At 41.7% G+C, this 20,022-nt stretch overlaps 1 long non-coding RNA gene across 2 annotated transcripts; it reads left to right on the top strand.

Annotated features, from left to right (window-relative positions):
• Positions 1 to 4,830: 4,830 nt before the first annotated feature.
• LOC123394140 lies at positions 4,831 to 19,478 on the top strand. 2 transcript variants are annotated; one of them, XR_006608905.1, is made up of 8 exons: positions 4,831 to 4,929; positions 8,907 to 9,068; positions 10,204 to 10,266; positions 12,512 to 12,592; positions 14,213 to 14,316; positions 16,584 to 16,692; positions 17,530 to 17,709; positions 19,373 to 19,478. It is a non-coding gene; the product is annotated as an uncharacterized LOC123394140 (long non-coding RNA). The 2 variants fall into 2 exon arrangements; XR_006608904.1 differs by lacking the exon at positions 4,831 to 4,929 and adding an exon at positions 7,685 to 7,738.
• The last annotated feature ends 544 nt before the right edge of the window (positions 19,479 to 20,022 follow it).

The raw sequence follows: 20,022 nt of genomic DNA, 5'->3' as shown, positions 1-20,022 counted from the left end.
TTCAAATCACTTTGTGTACTTTGGATAAACATCTAATAGGGCAATTGCTAAGTCATTGGGTTGTTACATTTTTAACTTTTTGAGGAGCCTCCATACTGTTTTACAGAGTTGCATTCCCACCAACAGTGTAGGAGGATTCCCCTTTCTCCACATCCTCGCCAACATCTGTTGTTTTCTGACTTGTTAATTTTAGCCATTTTGACTGATGTAAGGTGGTGTCTCATTGTGGTTTTGATTTGTATTTCCCTGATGCTGAGTGATGTGGACCTCTTTTTCATGTGTCTGTTGGCCATTTGGATGTCTTCTTTGGTCTGTTCATGTCTTCTGTCCATTTCTTGACTGGATTTTTTTGTTTTTTGGATGTTGAGTTTGATAAATTCTTTATAAATTTTGAATACTGGCCCTTTGTCTGATATATCATTGGAAAGCAATTGACTTCTGTATTTTAACTGTGTATTGTACAGACTTGCTATAATCACTTGACTACTTTCAGGAGGGTGTGGGTGTGGGGTATGAAGTCTTTGTATTTTCTGTAGACAGTAATGTCATCTGTGAACAAAGTTTTATTCTTTCCCAGGTTGTATACCTTTTGTTTCCTTTTCTTACCTTATTTCATTAGTTTGGCCTTCCAGTATAGTATTGAATAGTAGTAGTAGGAGGGACATCCTTGCCTTGATTCCCTGTCTTCTATTTTCTCAGTATTAATATCATGTTAGCTGTGGATTTTTGGAGATATTCTTTATCTAGTTGAGGAAGTCCTCCTATTCCTAGTTTCCTGAGGGTTAATAATGAAGAGGTGTGGATTTTGTTAAATGTTTTTTTTTCCTCCCTTCATTGATATGATCATGTGATTTTTTTTCTGTTGATATGATGGATCACATTGATTTTCTAATGTTGAACATTTTCTAATGTTGCATACCTGGAATAAATCCTACATGAACCTGGTGTATAATTTTTTAATATAGTGTTTGCTTTTATTTGCTAATTTTTGTTGAAGATTTTTGGGTCTGTGTTCATGAGAGATACTAGTTTGTAGTTTCTTTTCTTGTAGTATTGCTTTTGGTGTCAGGGTGATAATGATCTCCTAGAATGATTTAGGAAGTATTCCTTCTAGTTTTACTTTCTGGAAGAGATTTTAGAGAATTGTGTAGTATTCCATAAATGTTTGGTTGAATTTACAGTGATTGGGATTGTTAGCAGTAGCCCTCCCTTCTTTCATCTGATATTAGTAATTTATGTCTTCTACCTTTTTTTCTTTGTTTGCCTGGCTAAGGGTGTATCTGTTTTATTGATGTTTTCAAAGAAACAGACTTGGGGTTTATTGATTAAAAAAAAAATCCTGGTTTTAATTACATTGATTCTGCTCTAATTTTTATTTTTATTTTTATTTTTTTTCTACTTCCTTTAGGGTTTTTTTTTTTTAATGATTTTATTTGACACAGAGAGAGTCCGTGAGAGAGGGAATACAGGCAGGAGGAATGGGAGTCAGAGAAGCAGCCTCCCTGAGCAGGAAGCTCTGATGCAGGGCGCTGTCACAGGACCCTAGGACCATGTCCTGAGCCAAAGGCAGATGATTAACCAACTGAACCACCCAGGAGCCCCTCCTTACTTTAGATTCGATTTTGTTGTTGTTGTCTAAAATGGAAGCTAAGATTATTGACTTTAATCTTTTTTTTCTAATATTTGCATTCAGTACTGTATTTTCCCTTTAAGCAGCATTCCACACATTTTGCTACATTGTATTTTGTTGAGACTGGTCTCCTGTCATTTAGAAGTGTGTCATTTAATCTCCATGTATTTTGGACTTCTTCAGCTATCTTCTGTTACTGATTTTTAATTCCATTGTGGTTTGAGAACATACTTGGTATAATTTTTATTTTTAAAAATTTGTTGTGTTTTGTGGCCCAGAATTATTCTGTCTTGATGAGTGTTCCATGTGAGCTTAAGAAGAATGTGTGTTGCACTATTACTGGGCGAAATTGTCTGTGTACATCTGTTGTACAGTCATTGATGGCGGTGTTAAGTGTGCCATGTCTGGACTTAATGTCCACAGCTGTCAGATCCTTGTTGCCCTGCTGCTGGATCGGCCCATTAATGATGGAGAAGTGTTGAAGTCACCAGCTGTGATAATGGAATTGTATATTTCTCCCTGCAGTTCTGTTAGGTTGTGTCTCACCTGTGTTGATCAGGCACACATACGTTAAGGATAATTGTGTCTTCTTGGTCAGTCGATTTCTTTATAATTATGTAATGCTGCTCTTTATGCCTGATAATTTTCCTTCTCTGAAATGTGCTTTGTCTGAAATTCATGTAGCTACTCCATTGTTCCTGTGATTAGTGTTACTTTGGATATTTTTAATGTATCCTAGCATTTAACTTGTTGATATTTAAGTTGTTTCATTTTTCATCAAAATATAATTCACAAAGCATAATAGTTGCCATTTTAAAGTGTACTCTTCTCTGGTTTTTAGTATATTTACTGTGTATATGGTACATACATCACCTCTGTCTAATTCCAGAATGCTTCCATCACCCGAAAAATAAACCTCTTAGTTCCAATTCTCCCCTCCCCTTATTCCCTGGCAATCATGAATCTACTTTCTATTTTTATGGATTTGCCTTTTCTGGAACATCTCATATCAGTGGAATTGTATAACACGTGACCTTTTGTGTCTGGCTTCCTTTAACCTGAGAGTAGAATGTTTTCAGACTTCACTCGTGTTGTAGCATGTAACAGTTTATTCCTTTTTATGGTTGTGTAAGAGGCTCTTCCACATTTTATGTATCCATTCATCAGTTGATGGACGTTGGGTATATACTCTTTTGGCTGTTACGAGCAGCGCTGCTGTGCACATTCATGTACAGGTTGTGGCAGGAACATCTGTTGTCAGTTCTGTCGGTGTCATACCCCTAGACGTAGAACTGCTGGGTAATTGTACGTGTGTAACTTCTTGAGGAGCTACCGAGCTGTTTGCTGCCTTAGCCACACTATTTTACATTCTCACCGACAATACAGGAGGGTTCCAGCTTCTCCGCCTTCTTGCCAGCACTTTTCTTCTTCTTTTTTTCTTTTTCTTTTTCTTATTTTACCATAGTTGTCCTAGTGGGTGTGACGTGGCATCTGCATGTGCTTTTGATTCGCATTTCCCCAATGACTAAGGATGTCGAACATCTGACCATCTGTGTATCATCTTTGGAGAAATGTCTATTCAAAAGTCTTTGGCTTGTTTTTAAATTAGGTTATTTGTCTTTTTGTTGTTGAGTTCTAAGAGTATATTTGCATATTCTGGTTATTAGGTCCTTGTCAGACAAATGATTTGCAGATACCTTCTCCCATTCTGTAGGTTGTCATTTCAAGTTCTCCGTAGTGTCCTTTGATACACGAAAGTTTTTATTTTGATCAAGTTCAGCTTATCTAATATTTCTTATTGCTTTGTGTATCATGTCTAAGAAAGCTTTTCCCGATCCAAAGTCATACAAATTTTCACCTGTTTTCTCTGAGTGTTACAGTTTTTACTCTTACATTTAAATCTTTGATCCATTTTGAGTTATATTTTTGTGTATGTGTGACGTTGCTGTTCCAAGTTCATTCTTTTGCATGTAGATATTCACTTGTCCCAGTAGTAGGCACTCGAAAGGCTGTTTTTCCCCCCATTAAATGGTCTTGGCATCCTTGTGAAAAATCAGTTGACCGTAAATGTATGGGTTGTAAATACTTTCTTTTTGAATACTTGGGAAATCTACACTATAAAGTAAAACCATTCCTAAAGTAGTAAAACCATTCTTGGTTAAGTGAAATGGGTCTCTATTATGGCACTGTGAGTTTGGGTTTGCTTTTCACAGCAAACGCTGCCTAACCCAGTATTCACAGATGTTCCGAGTTATTTAGTCATGTGTTATGCAACTTTTGTTTATCTGAGAACAAATGCATAAATGGTAAGTTGAGTACTAATATTACCTAATAGCATTTGTTCACTGAGGCTAAGTTATATGATTTTTATTTATTTATTTATTTATTTAAGATTTTATTTGAGAGTGAGAGAGTGCGGGAGCAGGAGGAAGGGACAGAGGGAGAAGCAGGCTCCTTGCTCAGCAGAGCGCCTGATGTGGAACTCAAACCCAAGAGACTGGGATCATGACCTGAGCCAAAGGCAGATGCTTAACCAACTGAGCCACATAGGCACCCCAGTTATACAATTTAGAATGCCATCATGAAGTTCAAGAACTTCAACAATGTGTAACTGAGGCAGGGAAAGTGATCGACCTAAAGGTATACAGTTGGTGAGTAGGATGGCCAGGATTATGAACCGAGACCCCCTCCCGTGATGTACTACATAACTATGATGTGTAAGGTCTGAGATGGTCTCAGGAGAGAAAGGTCCAGGCTAATTTGGTCACCAGTGTAAGAAGCAGGTGGCTTTCTGTAGATGACTGTGAAATTACGGTTTGGTATGAAGTCCTTCTCTCTGACACTAGCAGGGTCAGTCTTTGGTTGATTAACTAAAAAAGTCAGTTTAAACAAGTACTCTTAGGGAATGGTTCATACAGTTTTTAGCATTTTATTTGGAAAAAATATATGTACATTTATTCTCCATTGAAACAGTGCCAGGTCTTTTCTCTGGAAACTGGCCTGCAGATTAGATTTCTGAGTTATCACAGCACTTGGGTCGCTCAATAGGTTAGGCATCTACCTTCGGTTCAGGTCATGACCTCGGAGTCCTGGGATGGAGTCCCGCATTGGACTCCCTGTTCAGCAGGGAATCTCCTTCTCCCATTGCCCCTTTCCCTGCTCATACTGTCTGTCTGTGTCTCAAATAAATAAAAAGAATCTTTTTAAAAAAAGCTTTCTATGTTGTCTTTTTTTGCATTCAGTTTCAGTTTCTTTAACTGAATTGAGTGAGAATCCTGTGATCACTCCCTCCCTGCCTGGTACTTGGTCATCTCACCCATACCTAACTTAGCAAAAATTTTCTTATTGATTTCTTTGTATCAAACCTTTCCAAAGTAGCTGTGTTAGTTTTCAAAAGAACAGTGATTTTTTTTTTGCAGTCATATTTTGTTGGTTTACATAGTGTTTAATGAAGCTGTATAATTACGAAGTAAGTGTAGGTGTCCTTAACTAGTTTGGGAATCATCACATTTGATTCTTGCTGACTAAACAGGTCATGGAGTAGCAGAGTCACAGGGGAAGTAGATAGTAATTTATTGCCTCTAAGCATATAAGCCTACCCGGGTATCACAGAATTGTAAAGGGGAAACACAGGATAGCTAATCCTGTGAGACCAATACTTGGAAATAGGTTATGAAAGATTTGGAACATCTGTTCAATGGGACACTCAGCATGCACATAAAATATTAATAGAAATGTATGTGTTTTACGTAAAGACATTCAAGTTATATTTTTAGATGGGAAATTTTTTTAATAGAATGGGTTTTTATTTTTTATTTTTTTATTCATTTTAAGATTTTATTTATTTATTTGACAGAGAGAGAGGTCACAAGGAGGCAGAGAGACAGGCAGAGAGAGGGGGAAAAGTAGGCTCCCAGCTGAGCAGAGAGCCTGATGTGAGGCTTAATCTCAGGACCCTGAGATATGACCTGAGCCGAAGGCAGAGGCTTAACCCACTGAGCCACCCAGGTGCCCCTAGATGGGAAATAGTTTAGAAGAGCATGAATATTTGTGTGTGTGTGTGTGTGTGTGTGTGTGTGTGTGTGTACACATATGTGTGTGTACACACATACATAGAGAAGGTCTGGGGTTTCCATTCAAGATGGTGGCATAGGAGGATCTTGAACTCATCTCTTCTATGAAATACACACTGAATCTATAGCTCCATATGGAAAAATTTCCTGTGGAAAAAACCCTACAACTAGCTGAGTGACTCCTACACATTAGGTGAGTAAGGAAAAAAACCTATGTTGAAGTAAGAATCAGTCTTGCCATAAACCCCACCCCTGGTACAGCGACCTGGGATTGGGAGGGTACTCAAAACCCCAGGCTTCTCCCTGAGGAGCAAAGGGTTTGAGCCCCACTTCTGGCACCCCAACTTCCAAGACGTACATCTAAGAGACAAGACCCCAAAACATCCAGCTTTGAAAGCCATCAGAGCTTGCACCCATGAGACCCACAAGGCTATAGCAAACTGAGAAACAGTTCTTAAAGCAGTCGCGCGAGTAGACTGACCCACCCTGGAACTCAGCACAGAAGCAGCAGACTGAAATGGGTTCAGATTTCTGTGAAAGAGGCTCATTTGCTTATCTTAAAGCCCTGAGGGGCAGGCATCTAATTTCACATGGATCTGGGAGCCTAGTAAGGTATTCTCCAAAGATGGAGCTGATGGGTACCATCTTTGCGCTGTCCCTCTGCCTCGCTTCTGCTTTCTGGTATCTCCTGGAAAGGAGCTTGAATGCTCGTATGATGCCCCGAGGTTTGCAGTTGCTACCCAGGGTATACCTGTAGATCACCTGGCTCTAGCGGCCAGCAAGACTCACACTCACGGTAGTGAGTATCACAGTATTTACAACAACCAAGACTTGGAAATAACTAAAGTGTCCACCAACGGGGTGAATGGATAAAGAAAATGTGTGTGTATACGATGGAATATTACTCAACCATAAAAAGAAGGAAGTCTTGCCATTTGCAACAACATGGATGGACCTTGAGGATATTGTGCTGAGTGAAATAAGTCAGACAGAGAAAGAGAAATACTGTATGATCTCCCTCACATGTGGAATCTAAAAAACAAAACAAAATGAAGTCATAGAGAACAGATTGGTGGTTGCCAGAGGCGAGGTTGTGGGAGGAAATAGATGAAGGGGTCCAGTGGTATAAACTTCCAGTTAATAAGATAAGCCTTGGGGATGTAATGTACATCATAGTGACTGTAGTAAATAATACTGTGTATTATTGTATATTAATTTTATTATTTTTTTTATTAGAAATATGTATTATTAGCCCCAGGGTTACAGGTCTGTGAATTGTCAGGCTTACACACTTCCCAGCACTCACCGTAGTACATACCTTCCCCAATGTCCACAACCCCACCACCCTCTCCCTACACCCCTCCCCCCAGCAACCCTCAGTTTGTTTTGTGAGATTAAGAGTCTCTTATGGTTTGTCTCCCTCCCAATCCAATCTTTTTTTTTTTAAAGATTTTATTTATTTATTGGACAGACAGAAATCACAAGTAGGCAGAGAGGCAGGCAGAGAGAGAGGAGGAAGCAGGATCCCCGTTGAGCAGAGAGCCCGATGTGGGGCTCAATTCCAGGACCCTGTGATCATGACCTGAGCCGAAGGCAGAGGCTTTAACCCACTGAGCCACCCAGGTGCCCCCCTCCGAATCCAATCTTGTTTCATTTTTCCTTCCCTACCCCCACACCCCCCACTTTGCCTCTCAAATTCCTCATATCAGGGAGATTGTATGATAATTGTCTTTCTCTGATTATTTCACTCAGCATACCCTCTAGTTCCATCCACGTCATTGCACATGGCAAGATTTCATTTCTTTTGATGGCTGCATAGTATATTATATATATATATATATATATATATATATATATATATATTTATTTTATTTATTTATTTGACAGAGATCACAAGTAGGAAGAGAGGCAGGCAGAGAGAGAGGAGGAAACAGGCTCCCTGCTGAGGAGAGAGCCTGATGTGGGGCTCGATCCCAGGACCCTGGAATCATGACCTGAGCCGAAGGCAGAGGCCTTAACTCACTGAGCTACCCAGGTGCCGTATATTATTATATATTTAAAGTTGCTAAAGCTTAAGAGTTCTTAGCACAAGAAAAAAATGTGTATGTTTGGTGATGGATGTTAACTAGTCTTAGGGTGATCATTTCACAACAGATAAAAATATGGAATTTTTATGTTGTACGCCTGAAACTAACATGTGTCCATTATATGTCAGTTTCTTTAAAAAGTAATTGATATTTTATTTTTTTTAAAATTATTTATTTATTAGACAGAGATCACAAGTAGGCAGAGAGGCAGGCAGAGAGAGAGACAGGGAAGCAGGCTCCCTGCTGAGCAGAAAGCCCAATGCGGGGCTTGAACCCATAACCCTGGGATCATGACCTGAGCTAACGACAGAGGCCTTAACCCACTGAACCAGCCAGGCACCCCAAAAGTAATTTATATTTTAAAGAGAAAGACTATGGCACCTGGGTGGCTCATTCAGTTAAGCGTCTGCCTTCGGTTGAGGTCTTGATTTCAGGGTCTTGGAATGAACCCTGGCATCAGGCTCCCAGCTCAGCAGAGAGCCGGCTTCTCCCTCTGCCCCTCCTCCCACTTGTTCTCTCCATCTCTCTCTCTCTCAATAAATAAAAAATCTTAAAAAAAAAAAAAAAGTAAAGACAAAGACCAAAACAAAGTCTGGAAGGATGTGAATCGCTGTGTTAAATAGTGAAGAAAAATAAACATTAACAGTGCTTAACTGCAGAGCATTAGAGAGTGGGTGATTTTTTTTTTCTCTCTTACATAAGTATTTCTTGGTTGGTTGAAAGTTTGACAGTGAACATTTGTTACTTTTAAAATTAAGAAGAAGGGGAGCCTGGGTGGTTCAGGGGGTTAAGTTTGCCTTCGAAGGGATGAAAGCCCCAAGGCATTTTCTTACTTTTAAAAATTTGAAGAAGAAAAAAGCTGTTTCTATTTTGAGAAGAGCCTCTTTGAAATGTATAATTAAAAGAAATAAAATGCCTGTAGAGTTAGGCAACTGGAGAGAATGGTCTTGGTGAGGGGCCCCCTTTCCCCATAATCTTAGGAAGTGAGCAGACCCCCTGATGTCCTGTGTGTGTTCCCCTGCAGTAATACGGCCTCTTATTCTTTCTCTGATCTTATTTTTCTATGTAAAATGTGGTATCAGTGCAATCATTTTTTCTTTCTGGTTTGATTTTCAGGAAGATTTCGACGTCGATCACTTTGTGTCTGACTGTAGGAAGCGTGTCCAGCTGGAGGAACTAAGAGGAGATCTGGAACTCTACTATAAACTTCTTAAAATAGCCATGGTCGAGCTCATCAACAAGGATTATGCAGATTTTGTCAACCTTTCCACAAACTTGGTAAACCTGAAATTCACAAGTCCTACACACACACACACACACTTTCTCTCTCCTTCATATTTATTAAAAGGGCAGAGTTTTTAGAAACCTTTCAGTTGATTACCCCACCAACCCCACCAGAAACTCGAAGAAATGACCAATTTCATTAATAAAAGAACTAAACTTTTTGGAATACATTTTTTTGTTTGTTTTAGTTTTTATTCATTTAAGGTTGCTCTAGTTTGATTATGTTTCAAATTCATTAGTCAACAGTGAAAAGTAAAGGATGATAATACCCAAGGGGTTGTTTTATTAGTTGCTAAGTGATTACCCTGAAGTCTTCCTTGATTTAGACTAATTTGTAGGAGCAAATGTCCACCACTCTTACAATGTTTAATTTACTCCCAGGTTTATGTTAGCCAGAGCTAGGTTGAGGGAACATTGGCCAATATTGATATTTTAAAAGTTTGGTTTTATAACAATATAAGAATGATTTGCAGTGAGCTTATCAATTGTTTGTAAAAGCCGTTTAGAAATGTTGAATTTTGTTACTTGGCAGAAAAGTCTCCTTGTTGATGCTTCATTTTGTTTTAAATCTGTTTGTCCAGAGAAGCACAGAAAGTTGCAGCTCCGTGGGAATTTCAAGAAGCATTAAAATTAATGATGCACATTTGCTTTTGGGAAATATGCCACTAAGATAAATATCCCAATAGGATTAAAAACCTAGAAAATTTACTTCTGTTTAATTTCTATTTTTCTCAAGGCTTATAATAATGTTTAAGAGAGACGTAGCCCGTCAGACTTTCACATCAGCTGGCTGAGTATCATCAGTTACAGACAGAGAACTGTTCACCTTCTCTGAAAATTTTTCACATTCATTTAAAATGTCATCTAAAGGCAAATTGTTCTTAAGGAAACTTTCGTTTCTCATGACTTCCCTTATTTTTATAGTTTCATGTATTTCAACAGATTTTTTTCATATTCTATGAACAACATTAATGGCCAAATAACACTTCTGTTGTTTAGCTAGTTATGTAGCAAAATACGGTTGTGCCAAAAAAAATAATTTAAATCTGGTACTGCTTTGATTGTTAAATAGATACGTCATTATTACTCCTTATCGTGATGTGTTTGTGCCAACCTGGTTTTGCTTTAGGTTGGCATGGACAAAGCCCTCAATCAACTTTCTGTGCCTTTGGGACAGTTACGAGAAGTTCTGGTAAGTCTCAAATTAATGAAAACAGTCTGCTGTGACGCCTGTTGTCCTCGTCGGCTTTTCTCTAAGAATTCTATTCATCTGTTAGTTTGGTGGTACAGGTGGTTGTATTTTAACGGTTCATGATTATAATATTCACCTTCAGAAGAGTTGTAAATGATCTTGTTTTTGCATATGCTAAAAACCTAAAAAAAAATGTTCGATTTGAAGAAGACATATTCTCAGAGTAGACAACCTTAAAATGTCAGGGGAGAGGAAGCATATTTCCAAATTCAACTTATTAATGCCACTTTGGTCATATGTAAGTGGTTTCTAACTTACGAATGACTTGTATTTTAACAGTTTGTAATCTTGTAAATATCCCCCCCCCCCCACGTAATCTACATGTGGTTAGGTTCCTGGGCTGATCTACAAAAACTGTGTAATCCCTAATGCAACTGAAGGATAATATAAATAAAATGTAATACTTAATAAATGTTACATTTGCATGTTCTCTCAGAAAAATCTCTGTTGTGGGAATGGGACTCCCCACCTCTAAGCCATTGGGAATAGGAACTCCACCTGGGTGAACAGTGGAGGGGCAGTTGTGGCATCACTTCTAACAGAAAACTGTGCTGCCCTGTCTCCCCCCCCCCCCCCCCCCCCCCTGTGTCTGGTGCCCTGACTTACGGCCTCTGTCCGTTCTGATGCCCTGTCGTAAAAACTTGTCATAAACGACACCATCCTTCCTTGTGTGTCTCCTCTAGCTTGAGTGGCCTCGTGCATCCCTCCCCTAAGACAGTGCCTGCATCCTAGAGAGAATATAAGGAGAACATAATTTAAGGGAAGACACAGTACATGGTTAGAACCAAGAAAAATGCGGAGTAATGGAAATATCAGTGCTGAGAAGCCTAGGGGAGGGGCAGGCAGGAAAGAGTTCGTGAAACAGGTAAAAATCTTGAGTTGTGCCTTGAGGTAGCCAATACTTTCCATGGTTTATGTCTCATTTGAATTTTACAAAATCTTGTTAAAGGTACTTTTCCTTGGAATGGAAGGGATTTTCGTGGTCCGCTGTTGGATTCCACACCAGCCGCTGTGGGGCTCTCCCACTGCCTCCTTGGTGTGCCTCTTCTTCCTCCCGGGGCCTCATAGTGGTGTTGTTTCCCAAGCCTAGCCTTCCTTTGGCCTCCCACTCTTCTCTCCCCCCCTCCCTGAGGCAGATTTGCTCTACTCACACAGGCTCCCGTCCCACCTCACCCCCCCCTGCCATCACCGTATCCCCTCCCTTTTCCATGGCCTGTTTTTATGGCCACTTTGGTCCTGCTCAGCCACAGGCCTGACCTGCCTTTCTGGTCCCAACTCTGAAGCTGTTCTGTGAGATTCTCAGACCACTGAGGGATACGACTATATCTGTCTTCATTGTATCCCTGTGGGCTGCCACAATACTGACATCCAGGAGGTGTTTCATAATGTTGATGGAGTGAATTAATTCACCTTCCTGTGGAATTTTTGTGATATGCCTACTTCATTCTAGTTGTTTCTGTTAACCTTTGTTTTGGCCCTAATTCCTAATTATCTCTTTATTCATTAGCTTCTGGACATGTTTCTCTACCTCTGTGCTCTGCCTTTTTCTGGTCTTCTGTTCTTCATTCTTGATTCCTGGTATTTCCATACCCACATTTCATCATCATGCATCAGTGCTTTGACATTCTCTCGTTCTCCAAAATATGCAGAATCTAAAGACCTCATCTCAGTGAAGTTGGCCGTCCATTCCTATTTTTGCTTCTCTCCAGAGGGAAGCCTGCAGTGCACATGGCTGTGTGCCTGTCTGACCCTGCCCCTGAGTATGTCTGCACTTACATCTGCTCCCCATCCCCTCCCCACCTCGGCAGCTGTGTACACATGGCTTTCAGAGTCCGATTCGAGCCCCGTCGCATTTCCAGACTCTCCTGTACTTTGCTTCATATTATCTGTTCTCCATTCTAAGCCGCCACATCCCCATAACTTTCACTGTATATGTGTCATTCTTCTTCTGGCCATGCGACCCTGCCTTCGTGTCATTATGCCCCCAGATCATGAGTACCCTCAACAGTAATTATGTCTGGTATATCATGTTTTTGTTTTTTTTTTTGTTTTTTTTTTTTTTGTCAATATCTGCATAGTACTGGTGCACAGGTATTAAGTTCTGTGGAATTGAATGAGATGTAGGAACTTGATAATGTGACAAAACAATGTCTGTAATACGTTTTATTTTTTATTCTTTTTAAAGAGTCTCAGGTCATCAGTCAGTGAAGGAATTCGGGCAGTAGATGAACGAATGTGTAAACAAGAGGACATAAGGAAGAAAAAGGTACCCTCCAGTAGATTTCTTATGCTGCATGCCAGTTGAAGCCCTCTCCTCTTGTCTCCGAACTTGTCAGCACTATTCAGCTTTTTTTCAAAGCTCTCACAGCTCTCACGCATGTGCATTTTATGCATTATGTCACGTTATCTACCTGAAATAATAAGACAGAATTTTAGAGGTACCCACACGATCTCAAGATCACCCACTTTTTCCAGAACAAGAAACAGTGATAACTGTTGTCGGTGCAGCGCTTGACAGTTAACGACTGTATAAATTGTCAGCGGCCCTGTAAAGAAAATAGGCCTATATTAGAGACTAGGGGAGAAGTGGGCTTTCCAAAGCAAACTCAGGATTCTGCCATAGGTTTGTTGTTATTTTCTGATCCTGTGTTCTTTATGTTCTGGTGTTCACTTTAATTTTTTCGATTCCCAGTAGTTAGCATGTGGTGTTGGCTTAGTTTCAGGTGTGTGAGACAGGCAACGGCTCTGTACATCTGAGGGCTCACCCCGGGAGTGTGCCCCTTAGTGCTATCTCCAGTTTCAAGTGTCCCCGATGTCATTCATGATCATAACGATGTAGGGGCACAGCGGGCATTGGGAGTCTGGGCTTCTGACTCTCGCCTGCTGCTCTGTACAATGTTTTCTATGTGTATTATTAGCATATTTGTTAAAATCTCAGTGGGGAGAAAGCCTGTTTGAGGGACCTTCTGTTTAATTCGCCTCTGGATCTCCTCACAGCTTTTGTCCAAAGAATGCTTGTCATGTGCTTCCAGACAAAACAGTAAGCTTTATGAGAGCAGGGTGTATTTCTTGCTTTATTTTCTCGTGTCCCCCCTCCTCCCCCACCCCCCGTCGGAATGAATGTCGAGCTCCCAGGGGTGTTCAGTAACTATTTATTGAATGGATGACTTTGTATTTTTTTGTTCTTTAAGGATGAGAGTTTTCATAATGTCCCTCAACCTCTTTGATAATATTTGTAGTGTAAAAGGTCTTTAATGATTTGGTGCTTGGGCATATAGGTATATGCACATGTAAACTGAGAGGGCCAGTACAATCGGAAGCCAAAGTTAAAACATGAATAAAGGGCCATAAGAAACCAAATGGAGGGGCGCCTGGTGGCTCAGTTGGTTAAATGTCCGACTCTTGGTTTTGGCTCAGGTCATGATCTCAGGATCATGAGATTGAGCCCCGCATTGAGCTCTGTGCTCAGCAGGATGTCTGCTCGAGATTCTCTCTCTCCCTCTGCCCCTCCCCTGCACGTGCACATGCAGTCTCTCTCTCTCTCAAATAAACAAATCTTTTTTAAAATAGGAAAGAAATGCCCATAGAGAGATTCAGGATGGGGAAAAGAAGAAATAAGAGTATAGAATATGAGAAAGCAAAATCTAGGGTTTTTTTTTTTTCCTCTATAAACTTGCAATAGAATATGGAAGTATACTTATTCTAGAACTAAGATTTGCATTCTTGAGAATTCTGTGTTTCATAGAAATATTCAAAATATAGCATGCCCCTATATATTTGAAGTTAACTTTTGGTCTTATATTTTCCTGCATTTAGCATGGGAAATAAAGATGATTAAGAGTAAAGATGGTGACGTTTTTTGTTTGCTTAATTTTTATTTTTATAGATGTGTGTGTTGAGGCTTATACAAGTTATTTGATCAGTTGAAAAGATTGAAAAAATCTTAAATTCACAAAGTTCTAAAGAAACCTCTGCACTAGAAGCAAGCAGGTAAGCATTTTTTTTTAACTAAGTAGCACATAAATTAATACTTCACATCCAGTCTAATTAGGCGGGGTCAGCTTAGTTAGAATTCATTTATGAACAAGAAGAAAATCCAGGTTTGTGGCTAGAATGTAGCTCCAGGAGAGTGGAGAGCATGAAATGGTGAAATCTATAACACGTTCCTATAAACCCTTTGGTTATAGACCACAGTTCCAACACGTCCTTATGCTTGCAGTGGAAAAGTATATTTGGAATCACCTTCCCTGAGGACTAGCAAAGTCCTGTTGATCTTTAAGGCATACCTACCATTCATCTTGGTTTTTCTCCATCTCATTTTTTTTTTTCCTAGACATGCCCAGAGTATTACCATTGATGTATTTTGCACCAGCATTATATTATTATGAAACAGTATAGGACACATCCAGTTGAAATTTACAAACAGGAAAGAAAAAGCTTATGAAATAGGAAAAAGATGATGGCTCTCTTTGTTATACTGTGATTGTCTTGTTCCATTCCTGGTGTGAATTTTCAGTCAGCCAGGGTAGATGAGTGACTCAGAAAATGAGTAGTTAGGTCCTGTCAGCACCGTGAGACGCACAGTGCTGCAGTGGGAGTAGCCCGGGGCTGGTCCTGCACATACCAGCTGGGCTGCCTGCGTCAAGGTCGCCTGGTGCCCTGCGTGCCCTGCGTGCTCTGTTGTGTGAGGCTAACAGTCCCTCCCCCTGCAGGCGGAGTTAGGTTTCTAAATTTTAGGAATTAAGGTTTTAGATTTGGAAGGAACTTGAGAGACCATATGCTCCACATGTCTCATGATGGAGATTAAGAACGGACACATCCCAAAGGAAGCGATTCTCTGGTCCTAGGTGTCTGCCCCCTTTCACATCAAGGCATTCAACTAAGTGGTCAGCCTCCACTGTGCTTGTGTCTCTAGCCCGTTGCACTCGTGCTTCTGCCCCCCGTTCGTCCACACTTAGCAGACAGTCTGTACGCGGCCCTTCTGCAGCCCGTGTGTCTCCAGCGGCTCTGCTTCGCTGCGGCCCTTGGCAGCGCCTGCAGCCCCCCTCCAGCCATGTCCACGTTCGGCCCCTGGGGAGCTGGCCCTCCAGTGTTCTTCCCGTCTTTGCTGTTGCTGCTGTGCTCCTCGGATAGAAACACCTCAGTGAGCTCTGTGTCTACAATCCTGTCCCTTTGCAGCACTGTCCTTGATAAACAGACATTGTGCGCTTTCTTGCTCAGAATTACCTTGGAGGACTTTTTTCTCCAGAAGAGCAGCTCTGAGCTCTGGAGTCAGGAAAGCCAGAGCAGTGTCAGCGCAGGGTAAATCCATCTTGCTCTGCCAGGCCCAGAAATGCCGAGATAAGGATAAATAGGAAATGCGCATGGGATCAGTCAGTAGAGGTTGGGATTAGGCTTCTGCATTGGTCTTGTGGAGCGCCTGCCTTCCCTCCACACCAGTTCTGATGCTCTGGGGCGGGGCACACCGTGGCAGGTCTCCAGACATTTTTGGGTTTCCTTACAGTGTGTTTCCTCACCACCTGACTGCCCATCCTCAGATGTGGGATGCCTCATAGAGCCCAGCAGGGGCTTTGGGGCCTTTGTTGTGTTTTTGTTTTTTTCTTTCTTTCACTGTTCGGCTTCCTTTTGAATGGGGTTGACGCTTTCTAATGTGGGGGCAAGAGGGAAGTGTATCCAGTCCACTTGATGGCAGATGCACTGTGAGTGATTTCTCACCAGCTCCCAGAGCACCGAGCTTGCTCTTTCTGCCGTTGGGTAAATGTAAACTTGGAGTCCGCTGCTCTGAGCAATTTACCAGGTTGCTGCTAGGCGGTCAGTTTTAGCTGATTGAGGAGACAGCAGTAGTTGGTACTGGGGAGGTACTTGGGAGGGAGAATGAGGCAGGCAGAGAAGAAGAGGGGGCTTCGCGTATGAAGGGTAGGACAGGGCAAGAGAGAGGAGGGGGTTAGAGAATGGGATAAGAAGGGCACGAATGGGAGAGCCCGAGAAACGTGGTAGAAACATGCAGCTGTACCCACACTGACCTAAAATAGCTCCATCCCCTTGCCTGGGCCCTGTGGCCCGGGCCAGGCTGCGTCGGTGGCTTCTATGACCTCCCCGCTCCTCACCCCTCGCACCTGGGGCCTGCTGCACAGACAGTTTGTCCTGAAAATTGATGGCGTGCAGGTGCAGGTGCCTGAGCGCTGTAAGGCATGGGGGGCGGTGGGGGTGGCAGGTTTTAACTTTGGGAATTACACTTCTCTAATTGTCTCTACTAGCCCTCTCTGGACTAGACAGATTTTGGAGAGAATTGCCACAGAATTTAACCAGTTACAGTTTCATGCTGTTCAGAGCAAAGGCATGCCTCTTCTGGACAAAGTAAGACCAGTAAGTGTTGGTTTCGATTTTCAATTTGCTGTTTGCGAATTTCCTGGATGATTTTGGTTTGACCTAGCATTGCCCCCTGATAATTGCTACTCTACAGGATTTTGAAGCTAGCTTTGAATTTTTTTTTTCAGTGTCTCTTGCTTGGGACCCTGCTTCCATTATGTCACACTAGATAGATTTTGTGTAAAGACACAAGCGTAGTCTCCAAACTGTGCAAGTAAAATTAATTCTGAATTTCATGTAACTTGACACATCATATGATGTAGTCAGAGTTCATTTATCCAAAGCCCTTGACTGGGTTTAAATGCACGTTTGTCAGATTTACTCTGTAGCTTAAGAGGCAAATAACTTTTTGTCGTTCAGTAATTGTCTAAACTTCACTTTGATGAAGCCGACTTACTTTCAAAGAAATCATAGGGAGGGGACGCCTCAGTGGCTCAGTCAGTTAAGCCACTGCCTCTGGCTTAGGTCATGATCCCAGGGTCCTGGGGTCGAGTCCCACCTTGGGCTCCTTGCTTGGCAGGAAGCCTGCTTCTCTTTCTGCCTGTGCCTCCTTGTGTGCTTGTGCTCTCTCTCGACAAATAAATAAATAAAAACCTTTAAAAAAAAAAAAGAAAGAAAGAAAGAAAGAAAGAAAGCAAGCAAGCAATCATGGGGAGAAGAGATTCATTGTTATTCTCTAGGAAATGTTGGGATTTTAATCTTACATATATTCTGGTAGAATTAGAGGCTCGCTTTATATATATAACACATATGTATATAAATTATACACATATATTTGAGCTTTTAGATACTGTTGTGCCTGGACCTTCTTTCCTGTTCTCTCTGTTCTTGCAGCGTATAGCCCACATTACAGCCATGCTGCAGCAGTCCCTGGCAGGCCTGCTGCTAAAAGGGCTTCAGACTTCCAATGTGGACATCATATGGCACTGCCTTTGGACTTACGCTACAATTGACAAGACACGGGATGCAGAGGCGTTAGTCGGTCAAGTACTGGTGAAACCGTACATGGATGAGGTTTGTGCCCCCATGCACCTCATTCTGCAGATACAGAGCATCTAATCTGGCTTCGTTTCTTGACTGGGTGCGAGAGAGCTCAGGGCTCTTCCTTGAAGATGCTCGTAGTTCCTGCTCTTCTGGTTGTTAGAAAAGGTTGCTCCCGCTTGGTGCCCATCAGCATGGCAGGAATCAGGCATGCGCTCTGGTCTCTTCCAGTGATGCCATAGCTCAGGGATCATCTTAATTTAGTAGGGGTGAGGGACTTGCCTAGGAAGAAGGTACGGATCAGAACATTTTCAGGTCAATTTCCATTTCCCTAAGTTATACGTTAATGAAGTTGCCGAAAAGCGTGACCCCACCAAGGCGCCCGTGCCCACTGGAGGAGCTGGAAGACAGCTCTGTGCGCAGGGAAAGTCCGTGAGGGGAGGCGTCTTTGCAGAATTGATGTGACCTAAGTCTTGAAGACCATGGGGGAGTTTGCCAGGCTAGGAAGGTGGGAGGGAGGGAATATTCAAAGATAAAGGGCTTTTAAGGGCGAGTTAGCGGGGTAGTACCTTAAGTCCGGAACTTGGTTACCCAGTGTTCTTGACCTATGAGGATACAGTTAAATACAGGGAGTCAGTGTATCCTGCCTCTTGAGCAGCCGGAGTATGGGCTGCACCGTGTGAGGCCGCCAGCAATCAGCAGCTTCCCATTTAGAGAGCGTCGGTTTCATCTAGTTCACGCTGACAGAAGTCATGAAGCCAGTCTCAGCGTTTGAGGGCTTTCTTCCAGTCACCTGCCAGTGTGAGTGTTCTTTCTGTCCGGTAAGTATAAAGCTACCCACCATGACTTCAGGATGAAAGGCTTCCAGTTTTAAAACGGGACAGTATCCCAGTGATAGAAGTGAAATTGAAGGATTAATTTCAGTAATCTTCTCAGCTTCATTAGGACTACTAAAAGTAAATGATCTGTCAGTTCTTTGTATGTATCCTATTATATAGTTCATAGCTCTCTCTGGGGGGGTGAAAAAGATCACATTATTCTTTGTCACTAAATGAAAATATTTTAGTTATTTAATTTATGCCCTTTTCATTGAACTGAATCTAATATGCTAAATTAGGGAAGTACTTTACATTTCCGTGTCGTTAAATGAACTGTGGCCACGTTTGTATTTTAAGTTTGTATGCTTGTCATTCACCTCCTGCAACTCAGCCTCACCAAAAAAAAAAAAAAAATACTAAAGCAAAATAAGATGTGTTTTCTTCCATCACTTTCCATCTCAGCCCTTTCCCTGTTCTGGAGACGGTAGAGGATAAGGCCAGGGTGTAGATGGTACAGAGCTGTTGTCTGCAGATAACAGTATTTCGCTTTTAAGCTCAGAAGGGAAGCAGATGAGTGTGTGTGATGTTTTAGCTTCAGGCCAGTCTCTGTCCCTCAGCCTCTGTGTCCCCCAGGGTTGGAGCAGTATTCCCAAATCCCGGGACCTAGATTTTTCTGCCGTTGTTACTTACCTCCTGTTTAGAAAGCATACTGAGTGGGGAGGAGGAAGGATGAAGTGCATTTTTAAGGTTTACTCGATTCTTTTCTCTGTAGTGTATAGTTCATACTTCTCTTTTAGGTGCTTTAAAAAAAAACAAAACACACACAACAAACAAACAAATAAATAAATAAAAAAAAAAAACGCTCTTCCTTCTGCTAGGTGATTGTAGAGCAGATCGTTGAGTCTCATCCGGACGGCCTGAAGATCATGTATGCTAATAAGCTCCTGGAGTTCGTTCCTCACCACTGCCACCCTTCTTCGAGAGGGTCACAGGAGGAGCCATCTCAAGGTGACGTAAAATGCTGTGTATGCACCTGAGCTCAGTTTAGTGACCACCTGTCACCTCCTCATGTGCCGCTGATCCCTGGCTGTCCTGTCTGACCCGGGAACGTGGGAACGTGTGCTCTTCCCTATTTGTTACCAGTGCTGTGAGGCAGGTGTCGCTTGCCTGGGTTTACAGGGAAGGGAATGAAGAGTGGGGACGAATCTCAACGGTGACATTTGTGTGACTCCAGAGCCTCTGCTTTTCTCTTGTCTATACTTTCTCCTTAACCAGGTTCAAAATCAAAATTGGTTTCCTTCCATTATTGTGATGTCATCATCGGTCTAGAAATACCAATTCATTTTAATTCAACACGTTTTATACTGATGGCAATTAAAGTCATGTTCGGTTTTCCCTCCCTCTCTTATTTCATTTCCATGGCTTTCCAGTTCTGTTTCATGAATATCCCATTACCTTCCACCATCTCCGTCATCCCAGTCCAGACCTTTGTCGCCTTTTGTTCGAGGGTAGCGGGCTCTCCCCACCT

The sequence above is a fragment of the Mustela putorius genome, unplaced genomic scaffold, assembly GCF_011764305.1.
Source record: "Mustela putorius furo isolate JIRA1106 unplaced genomic scaffold, ASM1176430v1.1 tig00001534_pilon_pilon_pilon, whole genome shotgun sequence".
NCBI classification, from domain to species: domain Eukaryota; kingdom Metazoa; phylum Chordata; class Mammalia; order Carnivora; family Mustelidae; genus Mustela; species Mustela putorius.
This window is presented reverse-complemented; position numbering and strand designations above follow the sequence as displayed.